The sequence below is a fragment of the Coregonus lavaretus genome, assembly GCF_964263955.1.
Source record: "Coregonus lavaretus genome assembly, chromosome: 1".
Classification (NCBI taxonomy): Eukaryota; Metazoa; Chordata; class Actinopteri; order Salmoniformes; family Salmonidae; genus Coregonus; species Coregonus lavaretus.
The window spans coordinates 89,378,434-89,393,239 of NC_139988.1; positions in this window are offsets into that span (position 1 = coordinate 89,378,434).

Here is a 14,806-nt window from a genome sequence, read left to right on the forward strand (position 1 = left end):
GAACCTGTAGTTAACTCATCTGGTATGGCCATATTACTGACTAGTCCTGTTGAAAAGAACCTGTAGTTAACTCATCTGGTATGGCCATATTACTGACTAGTTCTGTTGAAAAGAACCTGTAGTTAACTATTCTGGTATGGCGATATTATGAAACATCAATTACTGGAATCTTCTGTAATTTTGGTAATGGTGATCTATGGCAATCTATGGTAACTTTGGTAATTTATACTTGAATAACTTTTTTAAAAATGTATTCATATATATTATAATTTTTTTCATATCTGTATCCATATTGTCCATTCGTTTCTTGTGGATAGACCATATGGTTCAAGAGAAAATAGCCTAATTAATTTTTTTAAAGCCTCTAATCAACAATGGCATTATTTTCAATTAACTCTGCAACTCCTCCATCTATTGTCTTTTTCACAAATGCCACGAGTTTGGCTCCAAAACATTTACAACAAAGACATATTGACCTAGTAAAATAAATAAAAGGGCGTTAAAAATATATGAAGGATATTTAAGGCTGAAACCCTCATATTAAACTCTAATGGTATTCAGTAAGTTGATGGTTTGAATTTAGGATAATGTTTCACAGCTTTGTCATTCTGTTTTTTATTCAAAAATCATATTAGATTTTTCATATATACAGTACCAGTCAAAAGTTTGGAAACACCTACTCATTCAACGGTTTTTCTTTATTTTTACTATTTTCTACATTGTAGAATAATAGTGAAGACATCAAAACTAATCGGGCGGCAGGTAGCTTAGTGGTTAAAAGCGTTGTGCCAGTAACCAATAGATCGTTGGTTCTAATCCCCGAGCCGACTAGGTGAAAAATCTGTTGATGTGCCCTTGAGCAAGGCACTTAACCCTAATTGCTCATGTAAGTCGCTCTGGATAAGAGCGTCTGCTAAATGACAAAAAAAAAAAACATATGGAATCATGTAGTAACCCTTTGCCTTGATGACAGCTTTGCACACTCTTGGCATTCTCTCAACCAACTTCATGAGGAATGCTTTTCCAACAGTCTTGAAGGAGTTCCCACATATGCTGAGCACTTGTTGACTGCTTTTCCTTCACTCTGAGGTCCAACTCATCCCAAACCATCTCAATTGGGTTGAGGTCGGGTGATTGTGGAGGCCAGGTCATCTGACGCAGCACTCCATCACTCTCCTTGGTCAAATAGCCCTTACACAGCCTGGAGGTGTGTTTTGGGTCATTGTCCTGTTGAAAAACAATTGATAGTCCCACTAAGTGCAAACCAGATGGGATGGCGAATCGCTGCAGAATGCTGTGGTAGCCATGCTGGTTAAGTGTGCCTTGAATTCTAAATAAATCACTGACAGTGTCACCAGCAAAGCACCATCACACCTCCTCCTCCATGCTTTATGGTGGGAACCACACATGCGAAGGTCATCCGTTCACCTACTCTGCGTCTCACAAAGACACGGCGGTTGGAACCACAAATCTCAAATTTGGACTCAGACCAAACAACAGATTTCCACCGGTCTAATGTCCATTGCTCGTGTTTCTTGGCCCAAGCAAGTCTCTTCTTCTTATTGGTGTCCTTTAGTAGTGGTTTCTTTGCAGCAATTCGACCATGGAGGCCTGCTTCACGCAGTCTCCTCTAAACAGTTGATATTACATTTACATTTACATTTACATCATTTAGCAGACGCTCTTATCCAGAGCGACTTACAAATTGGTGCATTCAACTTATGATAGATATTGAGATGTGTCTTACTTGAACTCTGTGAAGCATTTATTTGGGCTGCAATCTGAGGTGCAGTTAACTCTAATGAACTTATCTTCTGCAGCAGAGGTAACTCTGGGTCTTCCTTTCCTGTGGCGGTCCTCATGAGAGCCAGTTTCATCATAACGCTTGAAGGTTTTTGAGACTGCACTTGAAGAAACTTTCAAAGTTCTTGAAATTTTCAGGATTGACTGACCTTCATGTCTTAAAGTAATGATGGACTGTTGTTTCTCTTTGCTTATTTGAGCTGTTCTTGCTATATTATGGGGCTATCTTCTGTATACCACTCCTACCTGATTGGCTCAAATGCATTAAGAAGGAAAGAAATTCCACAAATTAACTTTTAACAAGGCACACCTGTTAATTGAAATGCATTCCAGGTGACTACCTCATAAAGCTGGTTGAGAGAATGCCAAGAGTGTGCAAAGCTGTCATCAAAGCAAAGGGTGGCTACTTTGAAGAATCTCAAATATAAAATATGTTTTGATTTGTTTTGTTTAACTCTGTTTTGGTTACTACATGATTCCATATGTGTTATTTTATAGTTTTGATGTCTTCACTATTATTCTACAATGTAGAAAATACTAAAAATAAAGAAAACCCCTGGAATGAGTAGGTGTGTCCAAACTTTTGACTGGTACTGTATATTTTACATGTGTTAAGGCCAAACAGAGGGTCAGAGGGCCAGAGGAATTAGACACGTGATTATCTGAAGTACCCAAAAAGGCCACTAGATGCCATCTGATAAAATTCCATATATTCCTTGAAAGTTACCAGAATTCTGGTAGTTTACTGGTAAACTTTGAAAGTTTCCAGTAATATAGCCTCCCTTTGCAACCCTATACACCGTGTGACTATAGAGAGAATTGGTTCCACATCATCCTCTAGTGTTTGTCGGAGAGGCTTCTGAAGAGATTGGTTTGTAGGGAACTCAGCGTTAATACTCATACACTACTAATTGTTTGTTGTGTATATTTAGTCAATAATCTGACATGATCAAGAATAGTTGAACAGTATTGCCTAAATCAACTTTCTGACATACAGCAGTGATGCAATGAGCATCTGTTTCCACTTGGTGTCAGTGCAGGACTGATGTATTCCGATGTATTGAGATGTATAGTGATGTATTGAGATGTATAGTGATGTATTGAGATGAATAGTGATGTATTGAGATGTATTGAGATGTATAGTGATGTATTGAGATATATAGTGATGTATTGAGATGTATAGTGATGTATTGAGATGTATTGAGATGTATTGAGATGTATAGTGATGTATTGAGATGCAGTGTGATGTATTGAGATGTAGTGTGATGTATTGAGATGTAGTGTGATGTATTGAGATGTAGTGTGATGTATTGAGATGTATTGATGTAGTGTGATGTATTGAGATGTATTGAGATGTATAGTGATGTATTGAGATGTAGTGTGATGTATTGAGATGTATTGAGATGTAGTGAGATGTAGTGTGATGTATTGAGATGTAGTGTGATGTATTGAGATGTATTGAGATGTATTGTGATGTAGTGTGATGTATTGAGATGTATTGAGATGTATAGTGATGTATTGAGATGTAGTTTGATGTATTGAGATGTATTGAGATATAGTGTGATGTATTGAGATGTAGTGTGATGTATTGAGATGTAGTGTGATGTATTGAGATGTATAGTGATGTATTGAGATGTAGTGTGATGTATTGAGATGTATTGAGATATAGTGTGATGTATTGAGATGTAGTGTGATGTATTGAGATGTATTGAGATATAGTGTGATGTATTGAGATGTAGTGTGATGTATTGAGATGTATAGTGATGTATTGAGATGTAGTGTGATGTATAGTGATGTATTGAGATGTAGTGTGATGTATTGAGATGTATTGAGATGTAGTGTTATGTATAGTGATGTATTGAGATGTATTGAGATGTAGTGTGATGTATTGAGATGTAATGAGATGTATTGAGATGTATTGAGATGTAGTGTGATGTATTGAGATGTATTGAGATGTAGTGTGATGTATTGAGATGTAGTGTGATGTATTGAGATGTATAGTGATGTATTGAGATGTAGTGTGATGTATTGAGATGTAGTGTTATGTATTGTGATGTATTGAGATGTATAGTGATGAATTGAGATGTATAGTGATGTATTGAGATGTATAGTGATGTATTGAGATGTATTGAGATGTATTGAGATGTAGTGTGATGTATTGAGATGTATAGTGATGTATTGAGATGTAGTGTGATGTGGTGTGATGTATTGAGATGTAGTGTGATGTATTGAGATGTATTGAGATGTAGTGTGATGTAGTGTGATGTGGTGTGATGTATTGAGATGTAGTGTGATGTATGGAGATGTATTGAGATGTAGTGTTATGTATTGAGATGTATAGTGATGTATTGAGATGTAGTGTGATGTATTGAGATGTAGTGTGATGTATTGAGATGTAGTGTGGTGTATTGAGATATATAGTGATGTATTGAGATGTAGTGTGATGTATTGAGATGTATTGAGATGTAGTGTTATGTATTGAGATGTAGTGAGATGTAGTGTGATGTATTGAGATGTAGTGTGATGTATTGAGATGTATTGAGATGTATTGTGATGTAGTGTGATGTATTGAGATGTATTGAGATGTATAGTGATGTATTGAGATGTAGTTTGATGTATTGAGATGTATTGAGATATAGTGTGATGTATTGAGATGTAGTGTGATGTATTGAGATGTAGTGTGATGTATTGAGATGTATAGTGATGTATTGAGATGTAGTGTGATGTATTGAGATGTATTGAGATATAGTGTGATGTATTGAGATGTAGTGTGATGTATTGAGATGTATTGAGATATAGTGTGATGTATTGAGATGTAGTGTGATGTATTGAGATGTATAGTGATGTATTGAGATGTAGTGTGATGTATAGTGATGTATTGAGATGTAGTGTGATGTATTGAGATGTATTGAGATGTAGTGTTATGTATAGTGATGTATTGAGATGTATTGAGATGTAGTGTGATGTATTGAGATTTAATGAGATGTATTGAGATGTATTGAGATGTAGTGTGATGTATTGAGATGTATTGAGATGTAGTGTGATGTATTGAGATGTAGTGTGATGTATTGAGATGTATAGTGATGTATTGAGATGTAGTGTGATGTATTGAGATGTAGTGTTATGTATTGTGATGTATTGAGATGTATAGTGATGAATTGAGATGTATAGTGATGTATTGAGATGTATAGTGATGTATTGAGATGTATTGAGATGTATTGAGATGTAGTGTGATGTATTGAGATATATAGTGATGTATTGAGATGTAGTGTGATGTGGTGTGATGTATTGAGATGTAGTGTGATGTATTGAGATGTATTGAGATGTAGTGTGATGTAGTGTGATGTGGTGTGATGTATTGAGATGTAGTGTGATGTATGGAGATGTATTGAGATGTAGTGTTATGTATTGAGATGTATAGTGATGTATTGAGATGTAGTGTGATGTATTGAGATGTAGTGTGATGTATTGAGATGTAGTGTGGTGTATTGAGATATATAGTGATGTATTGAGATGTAGTGTGATGTATTGAGATGTATTGAGATGTAGTGTTATGTATTGTGATGTATTGAGATGTAGTGTGATGTATTGAGATGTATAGTGATGTATTGAGATGTATTGAGATGTAGTGTGATGTATTGAGATGTATTGAGATGTAGTGTAATGTGTTGTAATGTATTGAGATGTATAGTGATGTATTGAGATGTAGTGTGATGTATTGAGATGTATAGTGATGTATTGAGATGTAGTGTGATGTATTGAGATGTATAGTGATGTATTGATATGTATAGTGATATATTGAGATGTATAGTGATGTATTGAGATGTATTGAGATGTAGTGTAATGTATTGTAATGTATTGAGATGTATAATGATGTATTGAGATGTAGTGTGTATTGTGATGTATTGAGATGTATTGAGATGTATAGAGATGTATAGTGATGTATTGAGATGTAGTGTGATGTAGTGTGATGTATTGAGGTTGTATTGAGATGTATTGAAATGTAGTGTGATGTATTGAGTTGTATTGAGATGTAGTGTGATGTATTGAGATGTAGTGTGATGTATTGAGATGTAGTGTGATGTATTGAGATGTATTGAGATGTAGTGTGATGTATTGTAATGTATTGAGATGTATAATGATGTATTGAGATGTAGTGTGTATTGTGATGTATTGAGATGTATTGAGATGTATAGAGATGTATAGTGATGTATTGAGATGTAGTGTGATGTAGTGTGATGTATTGAGGTTGTATTGAGATGTATTGAAATGTAGTGTGATGTATTGAGTTGTATTGAGATGTAGTGTGATGTATTGAGATGTAGTGTGATGTATTGAGATGTAGTGTGATGTATTGAGATGTATTGAGATGTAGTGTGATGTATTGTGGTCTTTCTCATTGGTCTATTAACTAATTTGCCACCTGGTGATGTCACCAGGCAGGTCAGCTGTGAGCGTGCGTGTGTGTCTGTGAGCGTGCGTGTGTGTGTCTGTGAGCGTACGTGTGTGTCTGTGAGCGTGCGTGTGCGTCTGTGAGCGTGCGTGTGAGTCTGTGAGCGTGCGTGTGTGTCTGTGAGCGTGCGTGTGTGTGTCTGTGAGCGTGCGTGTGTGTCTGTGAGCGTGCGTGTGTGTCTGTGAGCGTGCGTGTGCGTCTGTGAGCGTGCGTGTGGCTGCATATGTGATTTCTCTCCCTCTCTCCTTTATGGTGTGTATTTTAGGAGCAGATGTATAAAGATGTATAGTGTTTGTCGGAGAGGCTTCTGAAGAGATTGGTTTGTAGGGAACTCAGCGTTAATACTCATACACTACTAATTGTTTGTTGTGTATATTTAGTCAATAATCTGACATGATCAAGAATAGTTGAACAGTATTGCCTAAATCAACTTTCTGACATACAGCAGTGATGCAATGAGCATCTGTTTCCACTTGGTGTCAGTGCAGGACTGATGTATTCCGATGTATTGAGATGTATAGTGATGTATTGAGATGTATAGTGATGTATTGAGATGAATAGTGATGTATTGAGATGTATTGAGATGTATAGTGATGTATTGAGATATATAGTGATGTATTGAGATGTATAGTGATGTATTGAGATGTATTGAGATGTATTGAGATGTATAGTGATGTATTGAGATGCAGTGTGATGTATTGAGATGTAGTGTGATGTATTGAGATGTAGTGTGATGTATTGAGATGTAGTGTGATGTATTGAGATGTAGTGTGATGTATTGATATGTAGTGTGATGTATTGAGATGTATTGATGTAGTGTGATGTATTGAGATGTATTGAGATGTATAGTGATGTATTGAGATGTAGTGTGATGTATTGAGATGTATTGAGATGTAGTGAGATGTAGTGTGATGTATTGAGATGTAGTGTGATGTATTGAGATGTATTGAGATGTATTGTGATGTAGTGTGATGTATTGAGATGTATTGAGATATAGTGTGATGTATTGAGATGTAGTGTGATGTATTGAGATGTAGTTTGATGTATTGAGATGTATTGAGATATAGTGTGATGTATTGAGATGTAGTGTGATGTATTGAGATGTAGTGTGATGTATTGAGATGTATAGTGATGTATTGAGATGTAGTGTGATGTATTGAGATGTATTGAGATATAGTATGATGTATTGAGATGTAGTGTGATGTATTGAGATGTATTGAGATATAGTGTGATGTATTGAGATGTAGTGTGATGTATTGAGATGTATAGTGATGTATTGAGATGTAGTGTGATGTATAGTGATGTATTGAGATGTAGTGTGATGTATTGAGATGTATTGAGATGTAGTGTTATGTATAGTGATGTATTGAGATGTAGTGTGATGTATTGAGATGTAATGAGATGTATTGAGATGTATTGAGATGTAGTGTGATGTATTGAGATGTATTGAGATGTAGTGTGATGTATTGAGATGTAGTGTGATGTATTGAGATGTATAGTGATGTATTGAGATGTAGTGTGATGTATTGAGATGTAGTGTTATGTATTGTGATGTATTGAGATGTATAGTGATGAATTGAGATGTATAGTGATGTATTGAGATGTATAGTGATGTATTGAGATGTATTGAGATGTATTGAGATGTAGTGTGATGTATTGAGATGTATAGTGATGTATTGAGATGTAGTGTGATGTGGTGTGATGTATTGAGATGTAGTGTGATGTATTGAGATGTATTGAGATGTAGTGTGATGTAGTGTGATGTGGTGTGATGTATTGAGATGTAGTGTGATGTATGGAGATGTATTGAGATGTAGTGTTATGTATTGAGATGTATAGTGATGTATTGAGATGTAGTGTGATGTATTGAGATGTAGTGTGATGTATTGAGATGTAGTGTGGTGTATTGAGATATATAGTGATGTATTGAGATGTAGTGTGATGTATTGAGATGTATTGAGATGTAGTGTTATGTATTGTGATGTATTGAGATGTAGTGTGATGTATTGAGATGTATAGTGATGTATTGAGATGTATTGAGATGTAGTGTGATGTATTGAGATGTATTAAGATGTAGTGTAATGTGTTGTAATGTATTGAGATGTATAATGATGTATTGAGATGTAGTGTGTATTGTTATGTATTGAGATGTATAGTGATGTATTGAGATGTAGTGTGATGTATTGAGATGTATAGTGATGTATTGATATGTATAGTGATATATTGAGATGTATAGTGATGTATTGAGATGTATTGAGATGTAGTGTAATGTATTGTAATGTATTGAGATGTATAATGATGTATTGAGATGTATTGAGATGTATAGAGATGTATAGTGATGTATTGAGATGTAGTGTGATGTAGTGTGATGTATTGAGGTTGTATTGAGATGTATTGAAATGTAGTGTGATGTATTGAGTTGTATTGAGATGTAGTGTGATGTATTGAGATGTAGTGTGATGTATTGAGATGTAGTGTGATGTATTGAGATGTATTGAGATGTAGTGTGATGTATTGTAATGTATTGAGATGTATAATGATGTATTGAGATGTAGTGTGTATTGTGATGTATTGAGATGTATTGAGATGTATAGAGATGTATAGTGATGTATTGAGATGTAGTGTGATGTAGTGTGATGTATTGAGGTTGTATTGAGATGTATTGAAATGTAGTGTGATGTATTGAGTTGTATTGAGATGTAGTGTGATGTATTGAGATGTAGTGTGATGTATTGAGATGTAGTGTGATGTATTGAGATGTATTGAGATGTAGTGTGATGTATTGTGGTCTTTCTCATTGGTCTATTAACTAATTTGCCACCTGGTGATGTCACCAGGCAGGTCAGCTGTGAGCGTGCGTGTGTGTCTGTGAGCGTGCGTGTGTGTGTCTGTGAGCGTGCGTGTGTGTCTGTGAGCGTGCGTGTGCGTCTGTGAGCGTGCGTGTAAGTCTGTGAGCGTGCGTGTGTGTCTGTGAGCGTGCGTGTGTGTGTCTGTGAGCGTGCGTGTGTGTCTGTGAGCGTGCGTGTGTGTCTGTGAGCGTGCGTGTGCGTCTGTGAGCGTGCGTGTGTGTCTGTGAGCGTGCGTGTGTGTCTGTGAGCGTGCGTGTGCGTCTGTGAGCGTGCGTGTGGCTGCATATGTGATTTCTCTCCCTCTCTCCTTTTTGGTGTGTATTTTAGGAGCAGATGTATAAAGATATATAGTGATGTATTGAGATGTATTGAGATGTATAGTGATGTATTGAGATGTAGTGTGATGTATTGAGATGTAGTGTGATGTATTGAGATGTATTGAGATGTATTGAGATGTAGTGTGATGTATTGTGGTCTTTCTCATTGGTCTATTAACTAATTTGCCACCTGGTGATGTCACCAGGCAGGTCAGCTGTGAGCGTGCGTGTGTGTCTGTGAGCGTGTGTGTGTGTCTGTGAGCGTGCGTGTGCGTCTGTGTGCGTCTGTGAGCGTGCGTGTGCGTCTGTGAGCGTGTGTGTGTGTCTGTGAGCGTGCGTATGTGTCTGTGAGCGTGCGTGTGTGTCTGTGAGCGTGCGTGTGAGTCTGTGAGCGTGCGTGTGTGTCTGTGAGCGTGCGTGTGCGTCTGTGTGCGTCTGTGAGCGTGCGTGTGCGTCTGTGAGCGTGCGTGTGTGTCTGTGACTCACAGACACACACGCACGCTCACAGACACACACGCACGCTCACAGACACACACGCACGCACACAGACACACACGCACGCTCACAGACGCACACGCATGCACACAGACGCACACGCACGCTCACAGACACACACGCACGCTCACAGACTGTGAGCGTGCGTGTGTGTCTGTGAGCGTGCGTGTGCGTCTGTGTGCATGCGTGTGCGTCTGTGAGCGTGCGTGTGTGTCTGTGTGCGTGCGTGTGTGTCTGTGAGCGTGCGTGTGTGTCTGTGAGCGTGCGTGTGTGTCTGTGAGCGTGCGTGTGCGTCTGTGATTTCTCTCCCTCTCTCCTTTATGGTGTATATTTTAGGAGCAGAATACACAGAGGTCAGAATAGAACAGCCCAGTGGAATGGACTGAACAGCTCGTACAACCAGCCATCTCTCTCTCTCTCTCTCTCTCTCTCTCTCTCTCTCTCTCTCTCTCTCTCTCTCTCTCTTCAATTTAAGGGCTTTATTGGCATGGGAAACATATGTTAACATTGCCAAAGCAAGTGAAGTAGATAGTAAACAAAAGTGAAATAAACAATAAATATTAACAGTAAACATTACACTCAGAAGTTTCAAATGTCATATTATGTATATATACAGTGTTGTAACAATGTGCAAATAGTTACAGTTTTTCTCGATTGCTAAGACACATTTCTTGAAAGCTGCTCTCCTTTTCTCTTAACTGTGAACACAAAACCCAATTTTCAAGCTACATTCACAAAACCTCAGACTCTTCTTGCAAAACCAAACTTTCACCTCAAAACAGTTCAATCTGTGCTCAAAACTGAACTATGTTGTCAAATCGTGCCCGAGTCAATCAAAATTAAAAACACTACTGAACAGTCACTAAACACTACGTAGAAAAATAGAAAACACAATGCCCAGGACATGAAGCTGGAGAAATAAATGTTTATTGTTCACTGTAGGCTAAATGCATGTTGCAAAACAAAAAAAAACTGTGCATTTAGCACTTGTACAAAAAGACAAAACAGAAATCTTGTGCATTTACATGTAGCACTTGTAAAAACAAACAGAAATCTTATGCGTTTGCCACTTGTGTACAGTAAGCCCATGTAAAAATAAAGTACAAAAATATACAAATAAGTGCATTACTCAGCCACAGCATCATGTCTCCGTACTGGGTCAGGCCACAGGACTTCATCCACATCACAGGCCACATTTTGTCTGGCCAGGCAACGGGGGAAAAAGCCCCTGGCATGCCGTATCCAGGCTTGGCATGCCTCCACACCTATGTCACCACAGGCAAGTCCCATGGCTTGCAGGAGATTTACCCTGGTGTAAGGTTGGCGTTCATATACCTTCCACCTCCATGAGGAGAATAATTCCTCAATGGGGTTTAGGAAAGGGGAGTACGGTGGAAGGCAAAGATTGATAAAACCTTGGTTCATATTGTACCACTCTCTAACCTGGAGGGCTCTGTGAAAACTCACATTGTCCCAAACAACAACATAGATGGGATGCTCATCCTGCTGCCCTAACAAAGCATCTCGCATGTGATTGAGGAAAATGAGGAGCTGGTGAGTGTTGTAGGGCCCCAGGTTGGCATGATGGTGGACAACCCCATGATTGCTGATGGCAGCACATAATGTGACATTGCCACCACGCTGCCCAGGAACACCAACAATGGCCCGATGGCCAATCACATTACGGCCTCTCCTTCTCCTTTTGGTGAGATTAAACCCAGCTTCATCCATGTAGATGCATTGATGGGGTCTTTCCATTGCATCCAGTTGAAAAACCCTCTGTAGAAATAGATATAGTTTTGTAAGTGATACGGAAAAAGTGATTTAGGCCACTACAGTAAATCACTACTTAGAGTAATCAACATTGAATGTGTCTGGATATATACCAACCTGTACATACTGGAATCTTTGCTCTTTGACTCTGTCTGAGTTGCGATCAAAGGGCACTCTGTATAGCTGTTTCATGCGCAGTCTGTTGCGCTTGAGGACACGATCAACAGTAGAGAGGCTGACACTGTTGATACCCTCAAAATTTAAATGGTCCTCAATGATCTTCTGCTGAATTTCGCTCAGTTTAATGGCATTGTTCTCACGGACCATATCAACAATTAGGGTCTCTTGGTGTGGGGAGAACATACCTGTCCTCCCACCCCCATGTGGCAGTCTTTCAATTCTACAAAAAGAGAACATGGAGTTACAAAAAATATACATGGAATACTAGGCCTACAAACAGTTAGACCAACCCTCCATTACAATACTACAGTACATTGGTACAGTGATGTACTGAAACATATATTTACTTACAGTATACTGTGGTACAGTATATAGTATGTCATACAGTAATTGCTGTCAACATTTACATACTGTACTATAATGTCAAAAAAAGGTAATTACCTGTTCTCTTCTCTAAATCTTCGGATTATGGTGGACACAGTGAATCTACTGATGTTTGGTTGTACCCTTTGTCCAGCCTCCCTCATGCTCATACCATGGACAAGAACATGGTCAATCACAGTAGCTCTGATTTCATCAGATATTACTGTTCTTTGTCTTCGCTGACCACCTCGACCACCTCGACCTCCTCTCACACGAACTCTTCCTCTCAGATTTCTATCCATTGTAGGGCCTCACAAACCAGTGCTCTCTGAACTGGCTTACTGTATATGTCCCTCACATCATTAGCCACAAGTGTGATCAATTTTGAGTTGTTGTGTTCAAGTGGTGACACCTGTGCTCTAATTGTGTTTGACTTTTGTCACCTGTGCTCACCATTATGCAGCACGGGTGCATCACAATGAAAATGTGTTGGCAAGTTATGTCTAAATGTCACGATCGTCTTCCAAATGAGTAGACCAAAGCGCAGCGCGTTGAGCGAACATGACTTTATTTAATAAAGTGCAACACGAGAATACTACAAAACAAATGACGATACGTGAAGTCCTCTGCAATACTGACAGAACATGGAACACTGGAACAAAAACCCACAAACACAAGGTGAAAACACACAGTTTAAATATGGCTCCCAATCAGAGATAACGAGCCGACAGCTGACACTCGTTACCTCCGATTGGGAGTCATTGACCAAATAAGGAAACATAACCACATGACAACCCAACCAAACAGAACACAACGAAACGAACACACCCTCAACCCAACCTAACCAAAACAAACCCCAACAAAACGAATACACCCTGGCTCAACTACAAGTCCCGGAGCCAGAGTGTGACAGTACCCCCCCCTAAAGGCGCGGACTGCGACCGCGCCTCAACTAGGGCTAACCAAGGGAGGGCTGGGTGGGCATACCTCTTCGGCGGTGGTTCAGGCTCTGGTCGTGATCCCCACCCCACCATAGTCACTACCCGCTTTCGTAGCCTCCTCCAACTGACCACCCTCCAAATTAACCCCACCGGATTAAGGGGCAGCACCGGACTAAGAGGCAGCACCGGACTAAGGGGCAGCACCGGACTAAGGGGCAGCACCGAGCTAAGGGGCAGCACCGGACTAAGGAGCAGCACCGGACTGAATGGCGGATCCTGGCTGGCTGGCTCTGGCGGATCCTGGCTGGCGGGCGGATCCTGGCTGGACGGCTCTGGCGGATCCCGGCTGGACGGCTCTGGCGGATCCCGGCTGGACGGCTCTGGCGGATCCCGGCTGGACGGCTCTGGCGGATCCCGGCTGGACGGCTCTGGCGGATCCCGGCTGGACGGCTCTTGCGGATCCCGGCTGGACGGCTCTGGCGGATCCCGGCTGGATGGCTCTGGCGGATCCCGGCCGGACGGCTCATGGCTGGCTGACGGATCTGGCTGCTCATGGCTGGCTGACGGATCTGGCTGCTCATGGCTGGCTGACGGATCTGGCTGCTCATGGCTGGCTGACGGATCTGGCTGCTCATGGCTGGCTGACGGATCTGGCTGCTCATGGCTGGCTGACGGATCTGGCTGCTCCTGGCTGGCTGACGGATCTGGCTGCTCCTGGCTGGCTGACGGATCTGGCTGCTCCTGGCTGGCTGACGGATCTGGCTGCTCATGGCTGGCGGAAGGCTCTGGCTGATCCTGTCTGGCGGAAGGCTCTGGCTGATCCTGTCTGGCGGAAGGCTCTGGCTGATCCTGTCTGGCGGAAGGCTCTGGCTGATCCTGTCTGGCGGAAGGCTCTGGCTGATCCTGTCTGGCGGAAGGCTCTGGCTGATCCTGTCTGGCGGAAGGCTCTGGCTGCTCCTGTCTGGCGGAAGGCTCTAGCGGCTCCTTTCTGGCGGACGGCTCTGAAGGCTCATGGCAGACGGGCGGCTTTGCAGGCTCAGTACAGACGGGCAGTTCATGCAGCGCTTGGCAGACTGACAGTTCAGACGGCGTTGGGCAGACGGGCAGTTCAGGCGCCGTTGGGCAGACGGGCAGTTCAAGCGCCGTTGGGCAGACGGGCAGTTCAGGCGCCGTTGGGCAGACGGCAGACTCTGGCCGGCCGAGACGCACTATAGGCCTGGTGCGTGGTGCCGGAACTGGTGGTCCCGGGCTGAGGACACGCATCTCAGGGCTAGTGAGGGGAGCAGCAACAGGACGCACATAAGGCCTAGTGCGTGGTGCCGGAACTGGTGGTCCCGGGCTGAGGACACGCATCTCAGGGCTAGTGCGGGGAGCAGGAACAGGGCATGCTGGACCCTGGGGACGCACATAAGGCCTAGTGCGTGGTGTAGGCACTGGTGGTACTGGGCTGGAGCGGGGAGGTGGCGCCGGAAATACCGGACCGTGCAGGCGTACTGGCCCCCTTGAGCACTGAGCCTGCCCAACCTTACCTGGTTGTATGCTCCCCGTCGCCCGACCAGTACGGGAAGGAGGAATAACCCGCACCGGGCTATGTAGGCGAACCGGGGACACCATGCGTAAGGCTGGTGCCAT